Source organism: Somniosus microcephalus, chromosome 20 (genome assembly GCF_052327205.1).
Source record: "Somniosus microcephalus isolate GS21.2 chromosome 20, FLI_Smic_1.0, whole genome shotgun sequence".
In the NCBI taxonomy this organism is placed as follows: Eukaryota; Metazoa; Chordata; class Chondrichthyes; order Squaliformes; family Somniosidae; genus Somniosus; species Somniosus microcephalus.
This window is the reverse complement of record NC_141006.1, coordinates 61,660,311-61,678,241: the sequence shown is the minus strand read 5'-3', so window position 1 is coordinate 61,678,241 and position 17,931 is coordinate 61,660,311. Positions and strand designations below refer to the sequence as shown.

The 17,931-nt window shown below is 45.1% G+C and overlaps 1 pseudogene across 1 annotated transcript; it reads left to right on the top strand.

Moving 5' to 3' along the window:
• Nucleotides 1-692: 692 nt before the first annotated feature.
• Nucleotides 693-10,019, top strand: LOC147103334 (uncharacterized; annotated as a pseudogene). Its single transcript, XR_015072944.1, has 5 exons — nt 693-972; nt 1,830-1,971; nt 3,455-3,574; nt 5,335-5,469; nt 6,932-10,019. The product of XR_015072944.1 is annotated as an uncharacterized LOC147103334 (transcript).
• The last annotated feature ends 7,912 nt before the right edge of the window (nt 10,020-17,931 follow it).

The window sequence follows — 17,931 nt, the reverse complement described above, 5'->3', positions numbered from 1 at the left end:
GTCCATGGAATATGCTGCCCCAAAAAGCTGTAGAAGCTACATCATTACATAAATTTAAAACAGAAATAGACAGTTTCCTAGAAGTAAAGGGAATTAAGGGTTACGGGGAGCGGACAGGAATTTGGACATGAGTCTAGGTTCGGATCGGTCATGGCCCTGTGGGTAGCGGAGCGGGCCCAGGGGCCGTGTAGCCTGATCCTGCTCCTATTTCATGTGTCTAATTCTGTTAGATTCAGGAGATGGTCCTGTGATAGTGGATTGGCGGTTAGGATCAGATCAGCCATGATCTTATTGAATAGCGGAGCAGGCTCGAGGGGCCGATTGGCCTACTCCTGCTCCTATTTCTTATGTTCTTATATTCTTATGAGCCTAAAATAACATTTCAGTTTGGGCATACAGCTCATCGTATTCTCTGTGCGGCTGCTGTAATTTTGCATTTAGGTCCTTATCGTCACACCCACAGTAAACTCAAAAGAGTGTTGCATTATAAAAGCCCTTTTCTTATATATAAGTACATTAAAAGAACGTGTGGGTGAGGCGATTCGGGAATTCAGAGTATGAGTCAATTCCACTTCCTCTTATTTCACCCTTAACCAAAAATGGCATTTGATTGGAGGGATTAACTCACTCGCGTAAATAGAAAAATAACATCGGTTTCGTATATGATTGACAAGCCCTGGAATGCGGTTGGTGCGAGGGAGTGTGCGGCTTCCTTTTACCAGCCCAGGAACCGCACATGCTGGTGGTATGTGTTGTCGTGACTTTGCGTCAGATATATAAACAAGGGGAAACAGCGCTCAGACACAATGCACCAAGTGCAGGATCAGGTAGCGCTTATGTCTCTCTGCAAATAACATATACCTTGCACCGCAGGACTTAGTGCCCCGACCTGGTCTTAACACGCAGCAAAGATGGGCTACAATTTGAGAGGATTATTTACTCTGGCAACTGTTCTTATTTTATTGGAGAATGGTAGGTATTTATAAATAAGGCTTTGGACACCACTGTTACATTTGTTGCACTGCTCTGACGAGCTTTTGCGCGCGTCTGCCTGGTGCATTGCACCGTTTCTGATTAGAGTGCATGTTTATGTTTTACTATAATTTTGCGATGTTGCTTGATTTCTGTGGCCGTTTTTGATTGCATCGAGTTGCCGGCTTTGCATTGAACTGCTGCCGTCAGAAGCACCAGCTCCTGGCACACGCTGCGGATGCGGAGCGGCACAAATAATGAATATAAGAGTTCAGCATTTTCCACCTTGGACACTTACATTTCGGAATAAGGTCTTACGTTCTGCGAGTTTGTTTATTTATAGTCCTGAAACCGCAGTGATGCAAATGGGAATGTGGAAAATCTTAAATTGCACTTTGATTCGTTTTTATTGCAAATTTGCCAGAATTGAGACTCCTGGAGCGGTGCATTGGAATATGTGGTTTTCACAAATTAATGAGGTTTTTTTTAAGCAATTACTCCCTAAAAATGATAATGTTCTTTAAAAAAATTGATCCCACCACATTTAAAATCTAAGTTTAAAATCGTGCAGCTGTGTTAATAGGATCCTCTTCATCCGTCTGGTTGCATTGAAAGAAGAGACCTTCAGCTCCAGCACTTCACAGATCTTTTAAATGCAGAGGTCAGAGCGTCAAGTCAGCTATTCGGGGCGATGCAAAAAACGAAATTAAATGAATGCAGTTGTAATGTATCTAACAATTGCAAGCACACGCAGTGCAGCCACGGGCAGATTCCAGTAAGAGGCAATTCCCCCCGCGATGTCCTGCTTTGCGGAGAACACAATTGATTTTTTTTTCATGTTGTCTTCGTTGCTGTAGGTTGTAGCTTCCGCCTGTCGGGGTCCAGTAAGGCCAGCACCCGGCATCTGAGGAGAGAGAAGCGCTGTTCTTGTAACAACCTGAGAGACAAGGAGTGCATCTACTTCTGTCACAAGGACATCATCTGGATCAATACACCGGGGTGAGTGAGGCAGAGGCAAAACACTGCGGGTGCTGCGAACCTGAAATAGAAACCAGAAAATGCTGGGAAACACTCGGCAGGTGGAGAGAGAAACACAGAGTTAGCGTTTCAGGTCGACGACCTTTCGTCAGAGCTGGAAGAATTTGGAGATTTAACAGTTTCAAACAAGGTAAAAGACAAGCAGAAATCCCGACTGAGATAGGAGCAGAACTTCTTCAAGGTGCGCAGTCCTGGAAGAGAAGTGGCAGTGAATTAAACACTAAAACAAAAGCAAATTCACTGTTTCATTGACTGCCACTTCTCTACCAGGAATGCCCACCTTGAAGAAGTTCTGCTGGTCTCAACGACGGGATTTCAGTTTGTCTTTATTCCAGTTCTGAGGAAGGGCCGCCAACCTGAAACGTTAACTCTGTGCCTCTCTCCACAGGTGCTGCCTGACCTGCTGAGTGTTTCCAGCATTTTCTTTTTGTAAAGCAGCACCATTCCCCGTCAATGGGAGGCGAGTCCTGTGCCACCTGCATTTCAGTCTCACTTCACAAGAGTAGTTTATTGTGTGTTGTGAGATGAGATAAGGTGCTGTCTTCGGGTGCAAGTCTTCATACTTTGTGCAACTTCTTCTTACTTTCCTTATGCATTTGGGCGCGGGTTGCGTGTGCAATAATTTCAAACTGAATCCACCCAAACACCAAACCAGGGCTTCTTGCAAAAAGAATAGTAAGTGTTTAAAGTGCTGTGTTTGCTCACTAGGTGAAAGGGAGCATTTAAAGAGCGCTTGCTGCAATTCAAGTCTGTAACATATATCTTATTGAAAGAAGTAAACCTTATTTAATGTCATGAGAGTCATAACGGCACAGAAGGAGGCCATTCGGCCCATCGAGTCCGTGCTGCCTCTCGACCGCTCTCCTTTAAGTTCCTGCTTAAAACTTGCCTCTGACTAAGCTTTTGGTCCCCGTGCTAATATCTCCTTCTTTGGCTTGGTGTCAATTTTTGTCTGAATACGCTCCTGTGAAGCGCCTTGGGACGTTTTAATACATTAAAGGCGCTATATAAATGCAAGCTGTTCTTGTAACTTTTCGCACCAGAATTGCCTGCTTAATAGATGGACCCAGCTCTACACTTCTACTATCTCCTGTTTTATTTATTTTGAATTTCCAGCATTTGTGCTTTTTCCTTTTATCTCTTCAAAACTGCTGCTTCTGATTAGATACTAATAAGTAATTCTATTCTACAAACTCAACAGCAGCCCCGTTGATTGAAAGGGACAACGTGCTGACTGTACCAAGTAGGATATTGTACATAAAGTGGGCACGTGTTTTCCCAATGATGTTCCTTTATGTCACTGTTTAAGCCAAGTGCTGTAAAATCTTTCAACATCCCTAAACAAGCCTGCAGGTTTCTGAATCTCCTTTGCTAGTGGGTCACCGTGCGTTACAGCGCCATAAAGATTCGCCGTAGTAATCAGACTTATCTGTTTTCTTAACAGGAAAACCACCCCTTATGGCTTAGGAAGTCCAGCAACACGCCATAAAAGATCAACACCAAGGTGCGAATGTGCAGATTCCAAGGACAGAATGTGTTCACGGTTTTGCCAATTGAACAGATCGTAAGTAATCTAGATTAAATATTACACTTTAGGAGATTTTAACCTTTAAGTATACAACTTGGAAAGCTTCCCAACGTTTTTTTTGGAAAGTCGCAACAGAATGATTAGCCGGCTCAGTGCAATAACAGAGCGTGTCACAGAGTGGCACAGCGTAGTCTTGCGTTCTCCGTATGGCGAGTGTACAATTTTAAGTGGGCACCAGATGCTTCACACAGGCGACGATGGCGGGTAAGGGGAATTGGAAAGCAAGCCCACTCACGGAGCTGGCCATTTCTACCCCGCTTGCCTTTAGGGCTTTTTGGCTTTAAAGGGCTGCGAACAGGAGACAATGTACAATGCCATCAGTCAGCTCGCATGAACGTTGTGTAGGAAAGTGACAAGCCAGCAGAGTTGTCAGCTGTGGCTCAGTGGGTAGCACTCTCGCCTCTGAGACAGAATGTCGTGGGTCCAGAGACTTGTGCACAAAATCCAGGCTGACACTCCAGTGCAGTTCTGAGGGAGTGCTACACTGTCGGAGGTGCCATCTTTCAGATGAGACGCTAAACCAAGGCCCCGTCTACTCTCTCAGGTGGACATAAAAGAAACCATGGCACTATTTCGAAGAAGAGCAGGGGAATTATCCCCAGTGTCCTGAGGCCAATATTTATCCCCCACTCAACATCACTAAAACAGATTATCTGGTCATTATCACATTGCTGTTTGAGGGAGCTTGCTCTGTGCAAATTGGCTGCTGCGTTTCCTACATTATAACAGTGACTACACTTCAAAATGTACCCAAAGTGCTTTGGGGTGTCCTGAGGATATGAAAGGCACAATATGCAAATGCAAGTTCTTTCTTGTCTGTCTTGAATATATCGGAAGAACCCCTTAAAAAAAACTAAATTGATATTCAAAACAAATAAAAAGTTGTGGAAGCTGGAAATCTGAAGTAAAAAACAGAAAATGCAGGGCAGGTCGATCAGTATCTGAAAGAGGAAATAAGTTCATGTTTCAGGTGTAGACTATGAAAGGTGTTGATGCAGGGATCACACCTGAAATGTTCAGATGCCGAACAACATTTTTGAATTTTATTTAATATTTGTGACGGTGCATTTGTTACATGGCAAACCTGTTACACGGGTATGAATGTTTTGAGATGGAAATGAAGATAAAGGAATTTTCTTTTAAAAACAAAACAGAAATGCCTGGCTTAATGATAAATATGTTACACGTAAGGCAAGGTGAAATTTAATCGAGATGTTGAAAACTATAAGGGATTTTGATAGAGTAGATAGGGAGAAACTGTTTCCAATGGCAGGAGGGTCGGTAACCAGAGAGCTCAGATTTAAGATAATTGGCAAAAAAAACCAGGGGGGGAAGATCAGGAGAATTTTTATTTTACGCAGCGAGTTGTTATGATCTGGAATGCACTGCCTGAAAGGGCAGTGGAAGCAGATTCAATAATAACTTTCAAAAGGGAATTGGATCTTTAATTAAAAAGGAAAAAAATGCAGGGCTATGGGGAGAGAGCAGGGGAGTGGGACTAATTGGACAGATCTTTCAGAGAGCCGGCACAGGCACAATGGGCCGAATGGCCTCCTTGTGTGCTGTATGATTCTATGGTAAGGAGTCTCAAAAAGTTCTTCAGGGTCATCTTGCAGGTCAGGATTGGTAATATCGGAATTAAGTGTGAAATTTATGTCAGGAATTGGTTTGTCAGGTTTTAATGTAAAGGAAATAAAGACCACTGGCTGAAATGTGTCATTTTTTTCATCCTTCAGGAGAGGCAGCAGTATCCAGCAGAAAGCTGGAAGTACAAGTACACAATACCAAAACCCACCCCAGCACCAAGCCTTAAGCTCCAGTACAAAACAGCACCACAGAACTGAAAGTGCTCATCTGGTTCGGATTTTAAGGTAAATTTTATTCAATAAAAGAAATGCAGAAGTACAATTCCTTCATTTTATTCATTCTCGGGATGTGGGCGTCGCTGGCAATGGCCAGCATTTATTGCCGATCCCTGGTTGCCCTTGATAAGATGGTGGTGGGCCTACTCCTTGAACTATTGAATTATTTGTAGCGGCTTGGTATAACTGAGTGCTAGGCCCACTTCAGAGGGCAGTTAAGAGTCAACCACGTTGGTGTGGGATTGGAGTCACATTGTAGGCCAGACCGGGTAAGGACGGCAGGTTTCCTTCCCTAAAAGACATTAGTGAGCTAGTTAGGTTTTTGTAACAATCCGACAGCTTCATGGTCACTTTTGCTGATACCAGCTGTTTATTTCCAGATTTATCCAATCCCCTTTGGAAATTTATTTTTCAATCTGCTTCCACCACCCTTTCAGGCAATGCATAGGTCATAACAACTTGCTGCAGAAAAGAAATTCTCCTCATCTCGCCTCTAGTTCTGTTGTCAATTACCTTAAATCTGTGTCCTCTGGTTACCACCACTCCTGCTAGTGGAAACAGTTTCTCATTATTTACTCTATTAAAACCCTTTCATAGCTTTGAACACTTCTATCCCCTTAACTTTCTCTGCTCTAAGGAGAACAATCCCAGTTCCGCTAGTCCCATTTTTCTCCATTCAGCAAAACCTTTAGCTAACTGATGACCCTATAACCACTTCGGCCTGGCAGTCTTGCTTTGAGATGACCAGGCTTTGAGGGAGGAACCCCAAGTAGAGAGTGTGTATTTGGAAGGGGCGGGGAAAGAAAAGAAAATGAATAATGTCAAGAACAGTTGTACAGTTGTACAGGGCCTTGGTGAGACCACATCTTGAGTATTTTGTGCAGTTTTGGCCGCCTTATCTGAGGAAGGATATTCTTGCCATGGAAGGAGTTCAGAGAAGATTCACCAGGCTGATACCTGGGATGGCAGGAATGACGTATGAGGAGAGATTGGGCCGATTGGGCTTGTACTCGCTGGAGTTTAGAAGAATGAGAGGGGATCTCATTGAAACTTATAACATTCTGGCAGGACTGGACAGACTAGATGCAGGAAGGGTGTTCCCGATGGTCGGGGAATCCAGAACCAGGGGTCACAGTCTAAGGATAAGGGGTAGGCCTTTTAGGACAGAAATGAGGAGGAATTTCTTCACCCAGAGAGTGGTGAACCTGTGGAATTCTCTACCACAGAAGGCAGTAGAGGCCAATTCATTAAATATATTCAAGAAGGAGTTGGATATATTTCTTAAGGCTAAAGGGATCAAGGGGTATGGGGAGAAAGCAGGGACAGGGTACTGAGTTTGGATGATCAGCCATGATCGCATTGAATGGCGGAGCAGGCCGAATGGCCTACTCCTGCTCCTATCTTCTATGTTTCTATGTAACATTGTTTTTAGATTAGAATTAAAAAAAAATTTTTTTTTAATCTTTTACAGAAAAATTTCATTGTCAAACATCCGGACTGTTCAAAGGAAGGACTTCTTAAAGAGGCATATCGAATTATTTTGACACAGAGAGAGCTGTTCCGAGAGAGAAGGAGATGAGCTGTCTAGGCTAAGTTCACTCTTTCCTGAGAGAAGGTGCCATCTTTGGCTTCTGTTTTTTCTCCCATTGACGGCACGCGAGGAGTAGGGAGGAAACAAGAAGATACAAGGAAGGATGGAGGGATCAGATTCACACCACAGGTATTAAGCAGCTGACGTCGAACACTTGCGTCTCTGTTGGACTGTATCAGAATCACGATGGGAGAGAGAGAGAGACACGCAGAGATCGAGGAAGGAAGCTGAGCCTGAGTGCCGTTCAGGATTTTTGTCAGAAGCCTTGTTAAAAAAAAAAACTACTTGTGATCGAACATGTCACTCATAACAGCTCGTTAGATGTACAAGGCAGTGGTGTTGGTAAGAGATGGAAGAAAAGACTGGCTTTGATATGTCTACCTCCACAATGTGACAACTGATCATCCTCAGGCAGCTTCAGTGAACTGGAGGCAATATGATACCAGTCACCTGGGGCATGGGATCCCCATCAGGTACCAGGACTGCAAGCATGCAAATGCCGAAGCTGAGACTGTTTGGGATATAAAGCAGCCTCGCAATTACCTCAACTCCTGGTGTAAAGCACTGCCCTGCTGATCCAGAACCAATGAGTGAATCACTGGGTTCTTACTGCTGTTTTATATGAAGCAGGAAGAGTACTTTATTTCTTGCTGTGTTGCAGTCTGTACTTTCATAGGTAAAGTCAGTTGCTGTTTTTATGAGTCTTGACTAACTAGCTGATGGTGTTGAAGCAAGGCCGAGCATCTGTGGAAAGATCCGTCGCTCCATGTAGAACTGAGCCACACTGACCCTGGTTTGTGCTGAGTTAGGTGGCCTTAGCAGGGGCACTAGCAGAGGCAGGTCACTGCTCCTGTTCACCGTTCGCTGAGCAGCCCCCCCCCCCCCCGCCCGCTTTTCTGAAACGGGCACCCATGTGGCAGTTGTATGTGACAGCGTTGGCAATGGTGATAGCATTGGGCACAGCGACAGCGTTGGGCACGGCGACAGCGTTGGGCATGGCTGGGACAGCGCTCTGCAGTCAGCCTGCCAACGCTCATCGCCCAGGCTCACACATGGCCACGGGGGGTACGGTACCAGAGGGCAACTGGAGCCCATGGAATTGTACACCAACAATGTGCAGGAGAGGAAGGGAGAAATTCAGGTGAGGGACAAATACACACAATTATTAAAATTCATCTGCCGAGCCCTGCGATTAACAACATCCAATCCTAGGTACTTAATCATTCTGCTTTGGACACAGAAACTTAATAATGATCATTGGTGATAGCAAATGAATGCTTAGTGTGTTCGTCTGATATTCTTCTATCCATTACTTTAATACATATTAACCCATTTAACCCCGCCACTAAAATAACAGAAAAGAAATGCCCTGTGAACACAACAATGTGTTCACTTGCTGATATCACCGGTGGTCATATCTAGGTGGCGATTCATGTTTTTACATGTCTCCTGAAAAAATCCCCTTAAATTTAAGCTTTTTGCTGTCAGCAGTCTGGTTTTTAGGCATCTGAGATGCAGTTAGAATTAAAGCTATCACAGATAGATCCAGGGACCATGTAGAGCTTTTCATTCTACATCAGCAGACTTTAATATTAGCTTATTTAATGTCATTTTTAGTCTGTTTCTGCGTAGCCCATTTCAGTGTTAAATCTAAGGGGAGGAAACATAGGCAGTATTGAGCAATGCAGTGCAACCATTTCATTAGCATAGGTCTGTACACAGGTATAAACGTGAGACCTTGTGGATGGCACATGCCTGCTGTGTTTAATTGTGACATTTATAAAATTTTACATGTCGATAAAGTGCAGGTCAGTAACCATACAAACAATGACAGACAGGAAAAGACCCTCTGGTCCATCCAGCCTGTCCCACACCTGTGATGCCTTGTGTATCACACAATATAGACACTCCACCCGAAAGCCACATGATCTGGGAGAGGCGAATAACCAGATAATAAACCCAGGTCATTTTGAGAGGAAAATAAATCTGGGAAATTCCTCTCTGACCCACTTAGGCAATCGAAACTAGTCCAGGAGATCACTCTGGCCCTGATTAATGCCATGCAGTACCTACCTTTTGTCCAAGGTGATCTTATAACCATATGAAAGAGATTTCTAAACCAGACTGTTGTGTGCTGCCAGGTGCAGGGTGCTGTCTGAAATGAGAGCGATGTTTGGCTTTCAGATATTGTAACAATTCTATAAAACGTAATAATGACTGTTGGGGAATTTAGAAGATAATATTCAAAGGTGGTGACCGGGCTCCAAAGGCAAGACACTGGACTCATTTATTAAACAGCTGGATGCTGTAATGGGGAAATGGCAGAGTTAGTATTCTGGAAGGATGAGATGCAATGAGCTGAAAGGTCTTTCTCTGAACTGATCTTGTGATCGGGCCGTCAAAATTCTGGTCACTTGTTTTCGCCTCCACTACTTGTCTTTTCCGTTACGGAACATGGATCTCCTTCCACACATTCTGGTCTTCATCACTAAGGGGCCACTGCACTGAACTGCGTACTGGAGGGTACAGTTCAGCAATAACAGTGTCCAGCAATGAACGGCCGAATAAGATCCTTTCAGTGAACACAATGGGTCACTGAAAGGGTTACACTCCCAGACTTACTGCAGGGAGAAAGGGCTGAGGGGGATTTACAGGACCATTCAGTGTCCTGTGTTAATTTATAACACACATACCCATACAAAGGTAATTGGCCTCTATATCCGTGTGAGATGATCATTCAAACCATCACGATATAACGCTGGCTGTTTAAGACAAATGTTAATTTATTACTAACGATCTGTTATATACAGTGATAAGCTGACCAACATTTCAATGATTAAACAATTCTAATGGATATTTAATTAATTTATGATTAAATGTGATTTATTGTAATTCGGTGTACTTTGGAACTACTGTGATTATTTTACGATCTATTCATGGAAATAAATATATTTGTTGCTATAATTAACCAGTGTTTGTGGATAATAATTCTTTAAGAAATGGGTACTTCTTATTGAGTTTTATGCTGTGGGAGCCACAGAAAGGTGGTACTGGACTGCAAGGTGTATGCATGACGGGCGAGCACAGGATCGGGCTCAGCTGCGATGCCTCTTGCAGTCGAATAGTCTGCGGTCACTCCAGGTCACACTTGAGGAGTGGACACTTGGATGAGTTAATGAAAGGTGCTGCGCGAAGAGCTCCCCTTCCCCTCTTCGAATTGGCAACTTTTACGCCTGCCAGAGAGGGCAGACGGGGCCTCGGTTTAGCGTCTCATCCGAAAGACGGCACCTGCGACAGTGCAGCGCCCCCCTCAGTACTGCACTGGAGTATCAGCCTGGATTTTGTGCTGAAGTCTCTGGAATATGGCATGAACCCCCCAACCTTTTAACTCATGAGGCATGAATGCCACCACTGACATTTGCAAACAAAAGTGTGTGTGTACAATAGCAAAATACTGTGGATGCTGGAAATCTGCAATAACAACAGTTCCTTTGCTATTTTAATACAGACCTTAACCCATTTAAAATAAACAACTTAACGGCTCCTTTAAAATAACCCATCAAAGAGCAGGTAATAATGTGTGAAGTGTGCGTACATTTGTAGTTGCACAAGGTAAACTCAGGGCCTAAATCTGTTGCCATCTGAAATTGATGGTTACCATGGAGCTAGAATGACCACCTCTAAGAGAGCCTGACATGTAGGAGGCAAGTGACGATCTGTACCTTCATTCAAGGCCTTTTAGGGGAAAAATGAGAGCCACGTGACAACCATGGAATAACAGAGCGAGGGAGGTTGCAAATGACTACAGATTGAAGTAGGGACAACAAACTTTAAGAGACGATTGCAATATGTAGGATTAATCGCTTAAAAGGGTCTCGTGGCAAAGTATTTGGTAAAAATTATTTTTGGCGGGGGAGGGAAAGAGCCACGTGTCACAATGACATGCACATGATTTCCGTGTAATTCACATCATATCGAATTACATGGAAAATACAACATGGAAGCAGGTGGTTCGGCCCAACAAGTCTCTGTTGATGTTTACCCTCCACACGAACAGTGTCCTAATCCCACATACCCACCCTGTTCCCAGATCTCTTTATCCCCCTTTCCTTCATCCAACCATGTAACCTATTAAATGTTGATGTGGTCTCTGCTTCAATCACTAACTCTGGTAGTGCATTCCACAGCCTCACAGACCTCTATAAAATGCAGGTTTCTCCTGCTCTCTGTCAATAAATCTCTTACATTTAATCTTGTATTTATGCTCCCTCGTTCTAGACCCCTCAAGCACTAGAAACAGCCAGTTTCTATCTACCCTGTTCCATCCCTTCATAATTTTAAACACCACCCCTTAATCTCTTCTAATGAAAATGGCCCCAGTTTTTCCAAGTCATTCTTCATATTTATATTTCCTCATAACCAGGCAACATCCTAGTGAATCAGTGCTGTACCCTCTCCATCGCCTCAACATCTTTCCTATAGTGTGGAGCCCAAAACTGCACACTCAGGTTTTATATAGATTCACCGTTGCATCTCAACTTTTACATTCTATAGCTCTTGCCATAAAACTCATTAGTCCATTAGCTATTTTTAAATGGCCTTTTCCACTTGAGGTGCTGCTTTTAATATCTTGTAAATCTGAACCCCCAAATCCACTCTGCTCTTCCACGTCACCCAGCCTTGCCCAATTTCAAAGAGTAATTATAATTTTATACCACCTCACACTTGCTGACCTTGAATTCAATTTGCCACTTTTTTGCCCATTCCACCATCTTACTAATACCCCTTTGCAGTTTCATTTGGTCCACAGAATTATTTACCGGGCCTCCTAATTTCTGTTGTCTACAGATGTTGACAGCAATGCATTTAGCGACAGCAAAGAGATTCATTTCAAGAATTTTTCACCAAGGTAATGTCCCTTTAAGTAATTGTGACTGGGAGGGCATGCATCATACTCAGGGTTGCCAACCCTCCAGGCTTGCCCTGGAGATTCCAGGATTCACCTCCAGGACACTGCTACGAGCAAACCCGGAAGAAAAATCAAAGCGGCATTAAAAATTGTGGGTTTTTAAAATTTTCTTTGAACACTTTTGTGTATTAGTTATAAAAATATCAGACAGGCGGGGGAGAGAAAGACTGTTTGACTGACAGTCAAGAACCATCCAATCGGGTAATGAGAATCTGTTCACTTTCTGATTGGCCGTGGGAAGGTGGGGCACCGCGACGATAGATCTGTCGCACGACCAATGGCGGGAGTGGGGTGGTAGGAGGTCATGTGATGAAATCTCCAGGAATATGACCAATCACAGTTAAAAGAAATGTTGTAGTGGTAGGGGATAGTATCGTTAGGGGGATAGATAGAGTTCTCTGCAGCCGAGAGCGAGAGTCCCGAAGGCTGTGTTGCCTGCCAGGGTTAAGGACATCTCCTCTGGACTGGAGAGAAACTTGGAGTGGGAGGGGGAGGATCCAGTTGTCGTGGTCCATGTTGGTACCAACGACATAGATAGGACAAGGAAGGAGGTTCTGCTGAGGGAGTTTGAGCAGCTAGGGGCCAAATTAAAAAGCAGAACCACAAGGGTAATAATCTTTGGATTATTACCTGAGCCACGAGCGAATTTGGCTAGGACAAATAAAATTAGAGAGCTAAATGCGTGGCTCAAAGACTGGTGTGGGAGAAATGGGTTTTGCTTCCTGGGACACTGGCACCAGTACTGGGGCAGGAGGGAGCTGTTCCGTTGGGACGGGCTTCACTTGTCCAGTGCTGGGACCAGAGTCCTGGCGGATCATACAACTAGGGCTGTAGAGAGGGCTTTAAACTAACTAGTGGGGGGGAGGTTCCTAGAGAGCAAATAATACAAATGACAACAGAGAAGGTCATAGACTTAGGTAGCAGTGGGGAAATTAAAAACCAGAGCATGTCAGGAAGCGGCAGAAGGTATGGAGTAAAAGGTAAAGTAATAAAAAGGGCAAAAGCAGGAACTAAGTGTCACAAAACATCTTTGAAAGTTCTCTATCTGAATGCACGTAGCATTCGCAACAAAATAGATGAGTTAATGGCACAAATAACTACATATGGGTATGATCTTGTGGCCATTACAGAAACATGGCTGCAGGGTGACAATGCCTGGGAATTAAACATACCAGGTTATTTAACGATCAGGAAGGACAGGCAGGAAGGAAGGGGAGGTGGGGTGGCTATGTTAATAAAGGAAGGAATCACTGTAATACAGAGAAATGATATTGGGTCAAAAGATCAGGACAATGAAACAGTTTGGGTGGAGGTAAGGAATAATAAGGGGAAAAAAACACTAGTGGGTGTAGTCTATAGGCCTCCGAACTGTGGCAACTCTGTTGGATGGAGTATCAATCAGGAAATAGTTGAGGCTTGTAATAAGGGAACATCTTTAATTATGGGGGATTTTAACTATCATATTAATTGGACAAATCAAATTGGGCAGGGCTGCCTTGAGGATGAGTTCATTGAGTGTATTAGGGATGGGTTTCTTGAGCAGTATGTAACTGAACCGACCAGGGGGCAGGCAACCTTAGATCTGGTCCTGTGTAACGAGACAGGATTAATTAAAAATGTCCTAGTAAAGGATCCCCTTGGAATGAGTGACCATAACATGGTTGAATTCCATATTCAATTAGAGGGTGAGAAGGTTGGATCTCAAACAAGCGTGCTAAGCTTGAATAAAGGAGACTATGAAGGTATGAGAGCGGAATTGAGTAGAGTGGACTGGGAAAATAGATTAAAGGGTAAGACGATACATGATCAGTGGTGTACATTTAAGGAGTTATTTTACAACTTCCAAAAAGTATATATTCCACTGAGAAGAAAAGGGTGTAAAAGAAAAGACAGCCATCCGTGGCTAAGTAAAGAAATTAAGGATAGTATTCGACTAAAAACAAGGGCATATAAGGTAGCCAAATCTAGTGGGAGGATAGAGGATTGGGAAAACTTTAAAAGACAGCAAAAAATAACAAAAAGATTGATTAAGAAAGGGAAGATAGATTATGAAAGTAAATTAGCAAAAAATATAAAAACAGATAGTAAGAGTTTTTATAGTTATATAAAAAGAAAAAGGGTGGCTAAAGTAAATGTTGGTCCCTTAGAGGATGAGACCGGGAAATTAATGGTGGGAAATATGGAGATGGCAAAAACACTGAATGAATATTTTACATCAGTCTTTACAGTAGAAGACACTAAGAATATCCCAACACTGGACAAACAGGGGGCTAAAGGGGGGGAGGAGCTAAACACGATCAAAATCACTAAGGAAGTGGTACTCGGTAAAATAATGGGACTCAAGGCAGATAAATCACCTGGACCTGATGGCTTACATCCTAGGGTCTTGAGGGAAGTGGCGGTAGGGACTGTGGATGCATTGGTAATAAATTTCCAAAACTCCCTGGACTCGGCAATGGCCCCGGCAGACTGGAAAACTGCTAATGTAACACCCTTATTTAAAAAGGGCAGTAGACAGAAGGCTGGAAACTATAGACCGGTTAGCCTAACATCTGTGGTAGGTAAAATTTTGGAGTCCATTATTAAGGAGACAGTAACAGGACATTTGGATAATCACAATTTAATAGGACAAAGTCAGCATGGTTTTATGAAGGGGAAGTCATGTTTGACAAATTTGCTGGAGTTCTTTGAGGAAGTAACATATAGGGTGGATAAAGGGGAACCAGTGGACGTAGTGTATTTAGACTTCCAAAAGGCATTTGACAAGGTGCCACACAAAAGATTATTGCTTAAGATAAAAAATCACGGGATTGGGGGTAATATTCTGGCATGGATAGAGGATTGGCTATCTAACAGAAGGCAGAGAGTTGGGATAAATGGTTCATTCTCAGACTGGCAATCAGTAACTAGTGGTGTTCCGCAGGGGTCAGTGCTGGGTCCCCAACTCTTTACAATCTATATTAACGATTTGGAGGAGGGGACCGAGTGTAACATATCAAAGTTTGCAGATGATACTAAGATGGGGGGGAAAGTAGTGAGTGAGGAGGACATAAAAAACCTTCAAGGGGACATAGACAGGCTAAGTAAGTGGGCAGAGATTTGGCAGATGGAATACAATACTGGAATGTGTGAGGTTATGCACTTTGGCAGGAAAAATCGTAGAGCAAGTTATTATCTTAATGGCAAGACACTGGAAAGTACTGAAGTACAAAGGGATCTGGGGGTCCTGGTGCACGAAACTCAAAAGGTTAGTATGCAGGTGCAGCAAGTGATTAAGAAGGCCAATGGAATGTTGGCTTTCATTGCTAGGGGGATAGAATATAAAAATAGGGAGGTATTGCTTCAGTTGTACAAGGTATTGGTGAGACCGCACCTGGAATACTGCGTACAGTTTTGGTGTCCATACTTAAGAAAGGACATACTTGCTCTCGAGTCAGTACAAAGAAGGTTCACTCGGTTAATCCCGGGGATGAGGGGATGGACATATGAGGAGAGGTTGAGTAGATTGGGACTCTACTCATTGGAGTTCAGAAGAATGAGAGGCGATCTTATTGAAACATATAAGATTGTGAAGGGGTTGGATCGGGTGGATGCGGGGAAGATGTTCCTGATGATGGGTGAAACTAGAACTAGGGGGCATAGTCTTAGAATAAGGGGCTGCTCTTTCAAAACTGAGATGAGGAGGAACTACTTCACTCAGAGGGTGGTAGGTCCATGGAATATGCTGCCCCAAAAAACTGTAGAAGCTACATCATTACATAAATTTAAAACAGAAATAGACAGTTTCCTAGAAGTAAAGGGAATTAAGGGTTACGGGGAGCGGGCAGGAATTTGGACATGAGTCTAGGTTCGGATCGGTCATGGCCCTGTGGTTAGCGGAGCGGGCCCAGGGGCCGTGTAGCCTGGTCCTGCTCCTATTTCGTGTGTCTAATTCTGTTAGATGCAGGAGATGGTTCTGTGATAGTGGATTGGCGGTTAGGATCAGATCAGCCATGATCTTATTGAATGGCGGAGCAGGCTCGAGGGGCCGATTGGCCTACTCCTGCTCCTATTTCTTATGTTCTTATGTTCTTACAATCCTGATCCTACTGCACAATGGTAGTAAGCCTACACCAGTGGAGTATTTTGCTGTTCTAACAGGTAATAGCAGAGAACTTATTCTATTCGGGCAAGCAGATTTCCTCTTTCACTCCGTTATTCAGCAATATAATTGCAATTGCCTGGCTTAAAGAAGCCACTTTATGAAACCGTTTGGTCTGGGAGTTAAGAATATACTTGACTTTCTAACAGTTACTAGAACAAAACCAAGGTAGGACCTACCTGTGATGGAATTTATATCTTGTTTTAAGGGGATTTGTATATCCATTCGCTGAAAATTTATGACTTGGAAAATAGAACTTAGGCAAAGTGTATTTTTGTTTCTCGGAGAAACACATGGGAAGGAGAGGAGCTCAGGCCTATAGTGCAGGACACCTCGGGGAGAGTGGGAGAGGAGCCCAGGCCTATAGTGCAGGACACCACGGGGAGAGTGGGAGAGAAGCCCAGGCCTATAGTGCAGGACACCACGGGGAGAGTGGGAGAGGAGCCCAGGCCTATAGTGCAGGACACCACGGGGAGAGTGGGAGCGGAGCCCAGGCCTATAGTGCAGGACACCACGGGGAGAGTGGGAGAGGAGCCCAGGCCTATAGTGCAAGACACCACGGGGAGAGTGGGAGAGGAGCCCAGGCCTATAGTGCAGGACAGCACGGGGAGAGTGGGAGAGGAGCCCAGGCCTATAGTGCAGGACACCACGGGGAGAGTGGGAGAGGAGCCCAGGCCTATAGTGCAGGACACCACGGGGAGAGTGGGAGAGGAGCCCAGGCCTATAGTGCAGGACACCACGGGGAGAGTGGGAGAGGAGCCCAGGCCTATAGTACAGGACACCACGGGGAGAGTGGGAGAGGAGCCCAGGCCTACAGTGCAGGACACCGCGGGGAGAGTGGGAGAGGAGCCCAGGCCTATCACACAGGACACCACAGGGAGAGTGGGAAAGGAGCCCAGGCCTATAGTGCAGGACACCACGGGGAGAGTGGGTGAGGAGCCCAGGCCTATCACACAGGATACCACGGGGAGAGTGGGAGAGGAACCCAGGCCTATCACACAGGATACCACGGGGAGAGTGGGAGAGGAACCCAGGCCTATCACACAGGACACCACGGGGAGAGCAGGAGAGGAGCCCAGGCCTATAGTGCAGTACACCACGGGGAGAGCGGGAGAGGAGCCCAGGCCTATAGTGCAGGACACCACGGGGAGAGCGGGAGAGGAGCCCAGGCCTATAGTGCAGGACACCACGGGGAGAGCGGGAGAGGAGCCCAGGCCTATAGTGCAGGACACCATGGGGAGAGCGGGAGAGGAGCCCAGGCCTATCACACAGGACACCACGGGGAGAGTGGGAGAGGAGCCCAGGCCTATAGTGCAGGACACCACGGGGAGAGTGGGAGAGGAGCCCAGGCCTATAGTGCAGGACACCACGGGGAGAGTGGGAGAGGAGCCCAGGCCTGTCACACAGGACACCACGGGGAGAGTGGGAGAGGAGGCCAGGCCTATAGTGCAGGACACCATGGGGAGAGCGGGAGTGGAGCCCAGGCCTATCACACAGGACACCACGGGGAGAGTGGGTGAGGAGCCCAGGCCTATAGTGCAGGACACCATGGGGAGAGCGGGAGTGGAGCCCAGGCCTATCACACAGGACACCATGGGGAGAGCGGGAGAGGAGCCCAGGCCTATAGTGCAGGACACCATGGGGAGAGCGGGAGAGGAGCCCAGGCCTGCAGTAAAAGACATCACGGGGAGAGTGGGAGAGGAGCCCAGGCCTATAGTGCAGGACACCACGGGGAGAGTGGGAGAGGAGCCCAGGCCTGCAGTAAAAGAC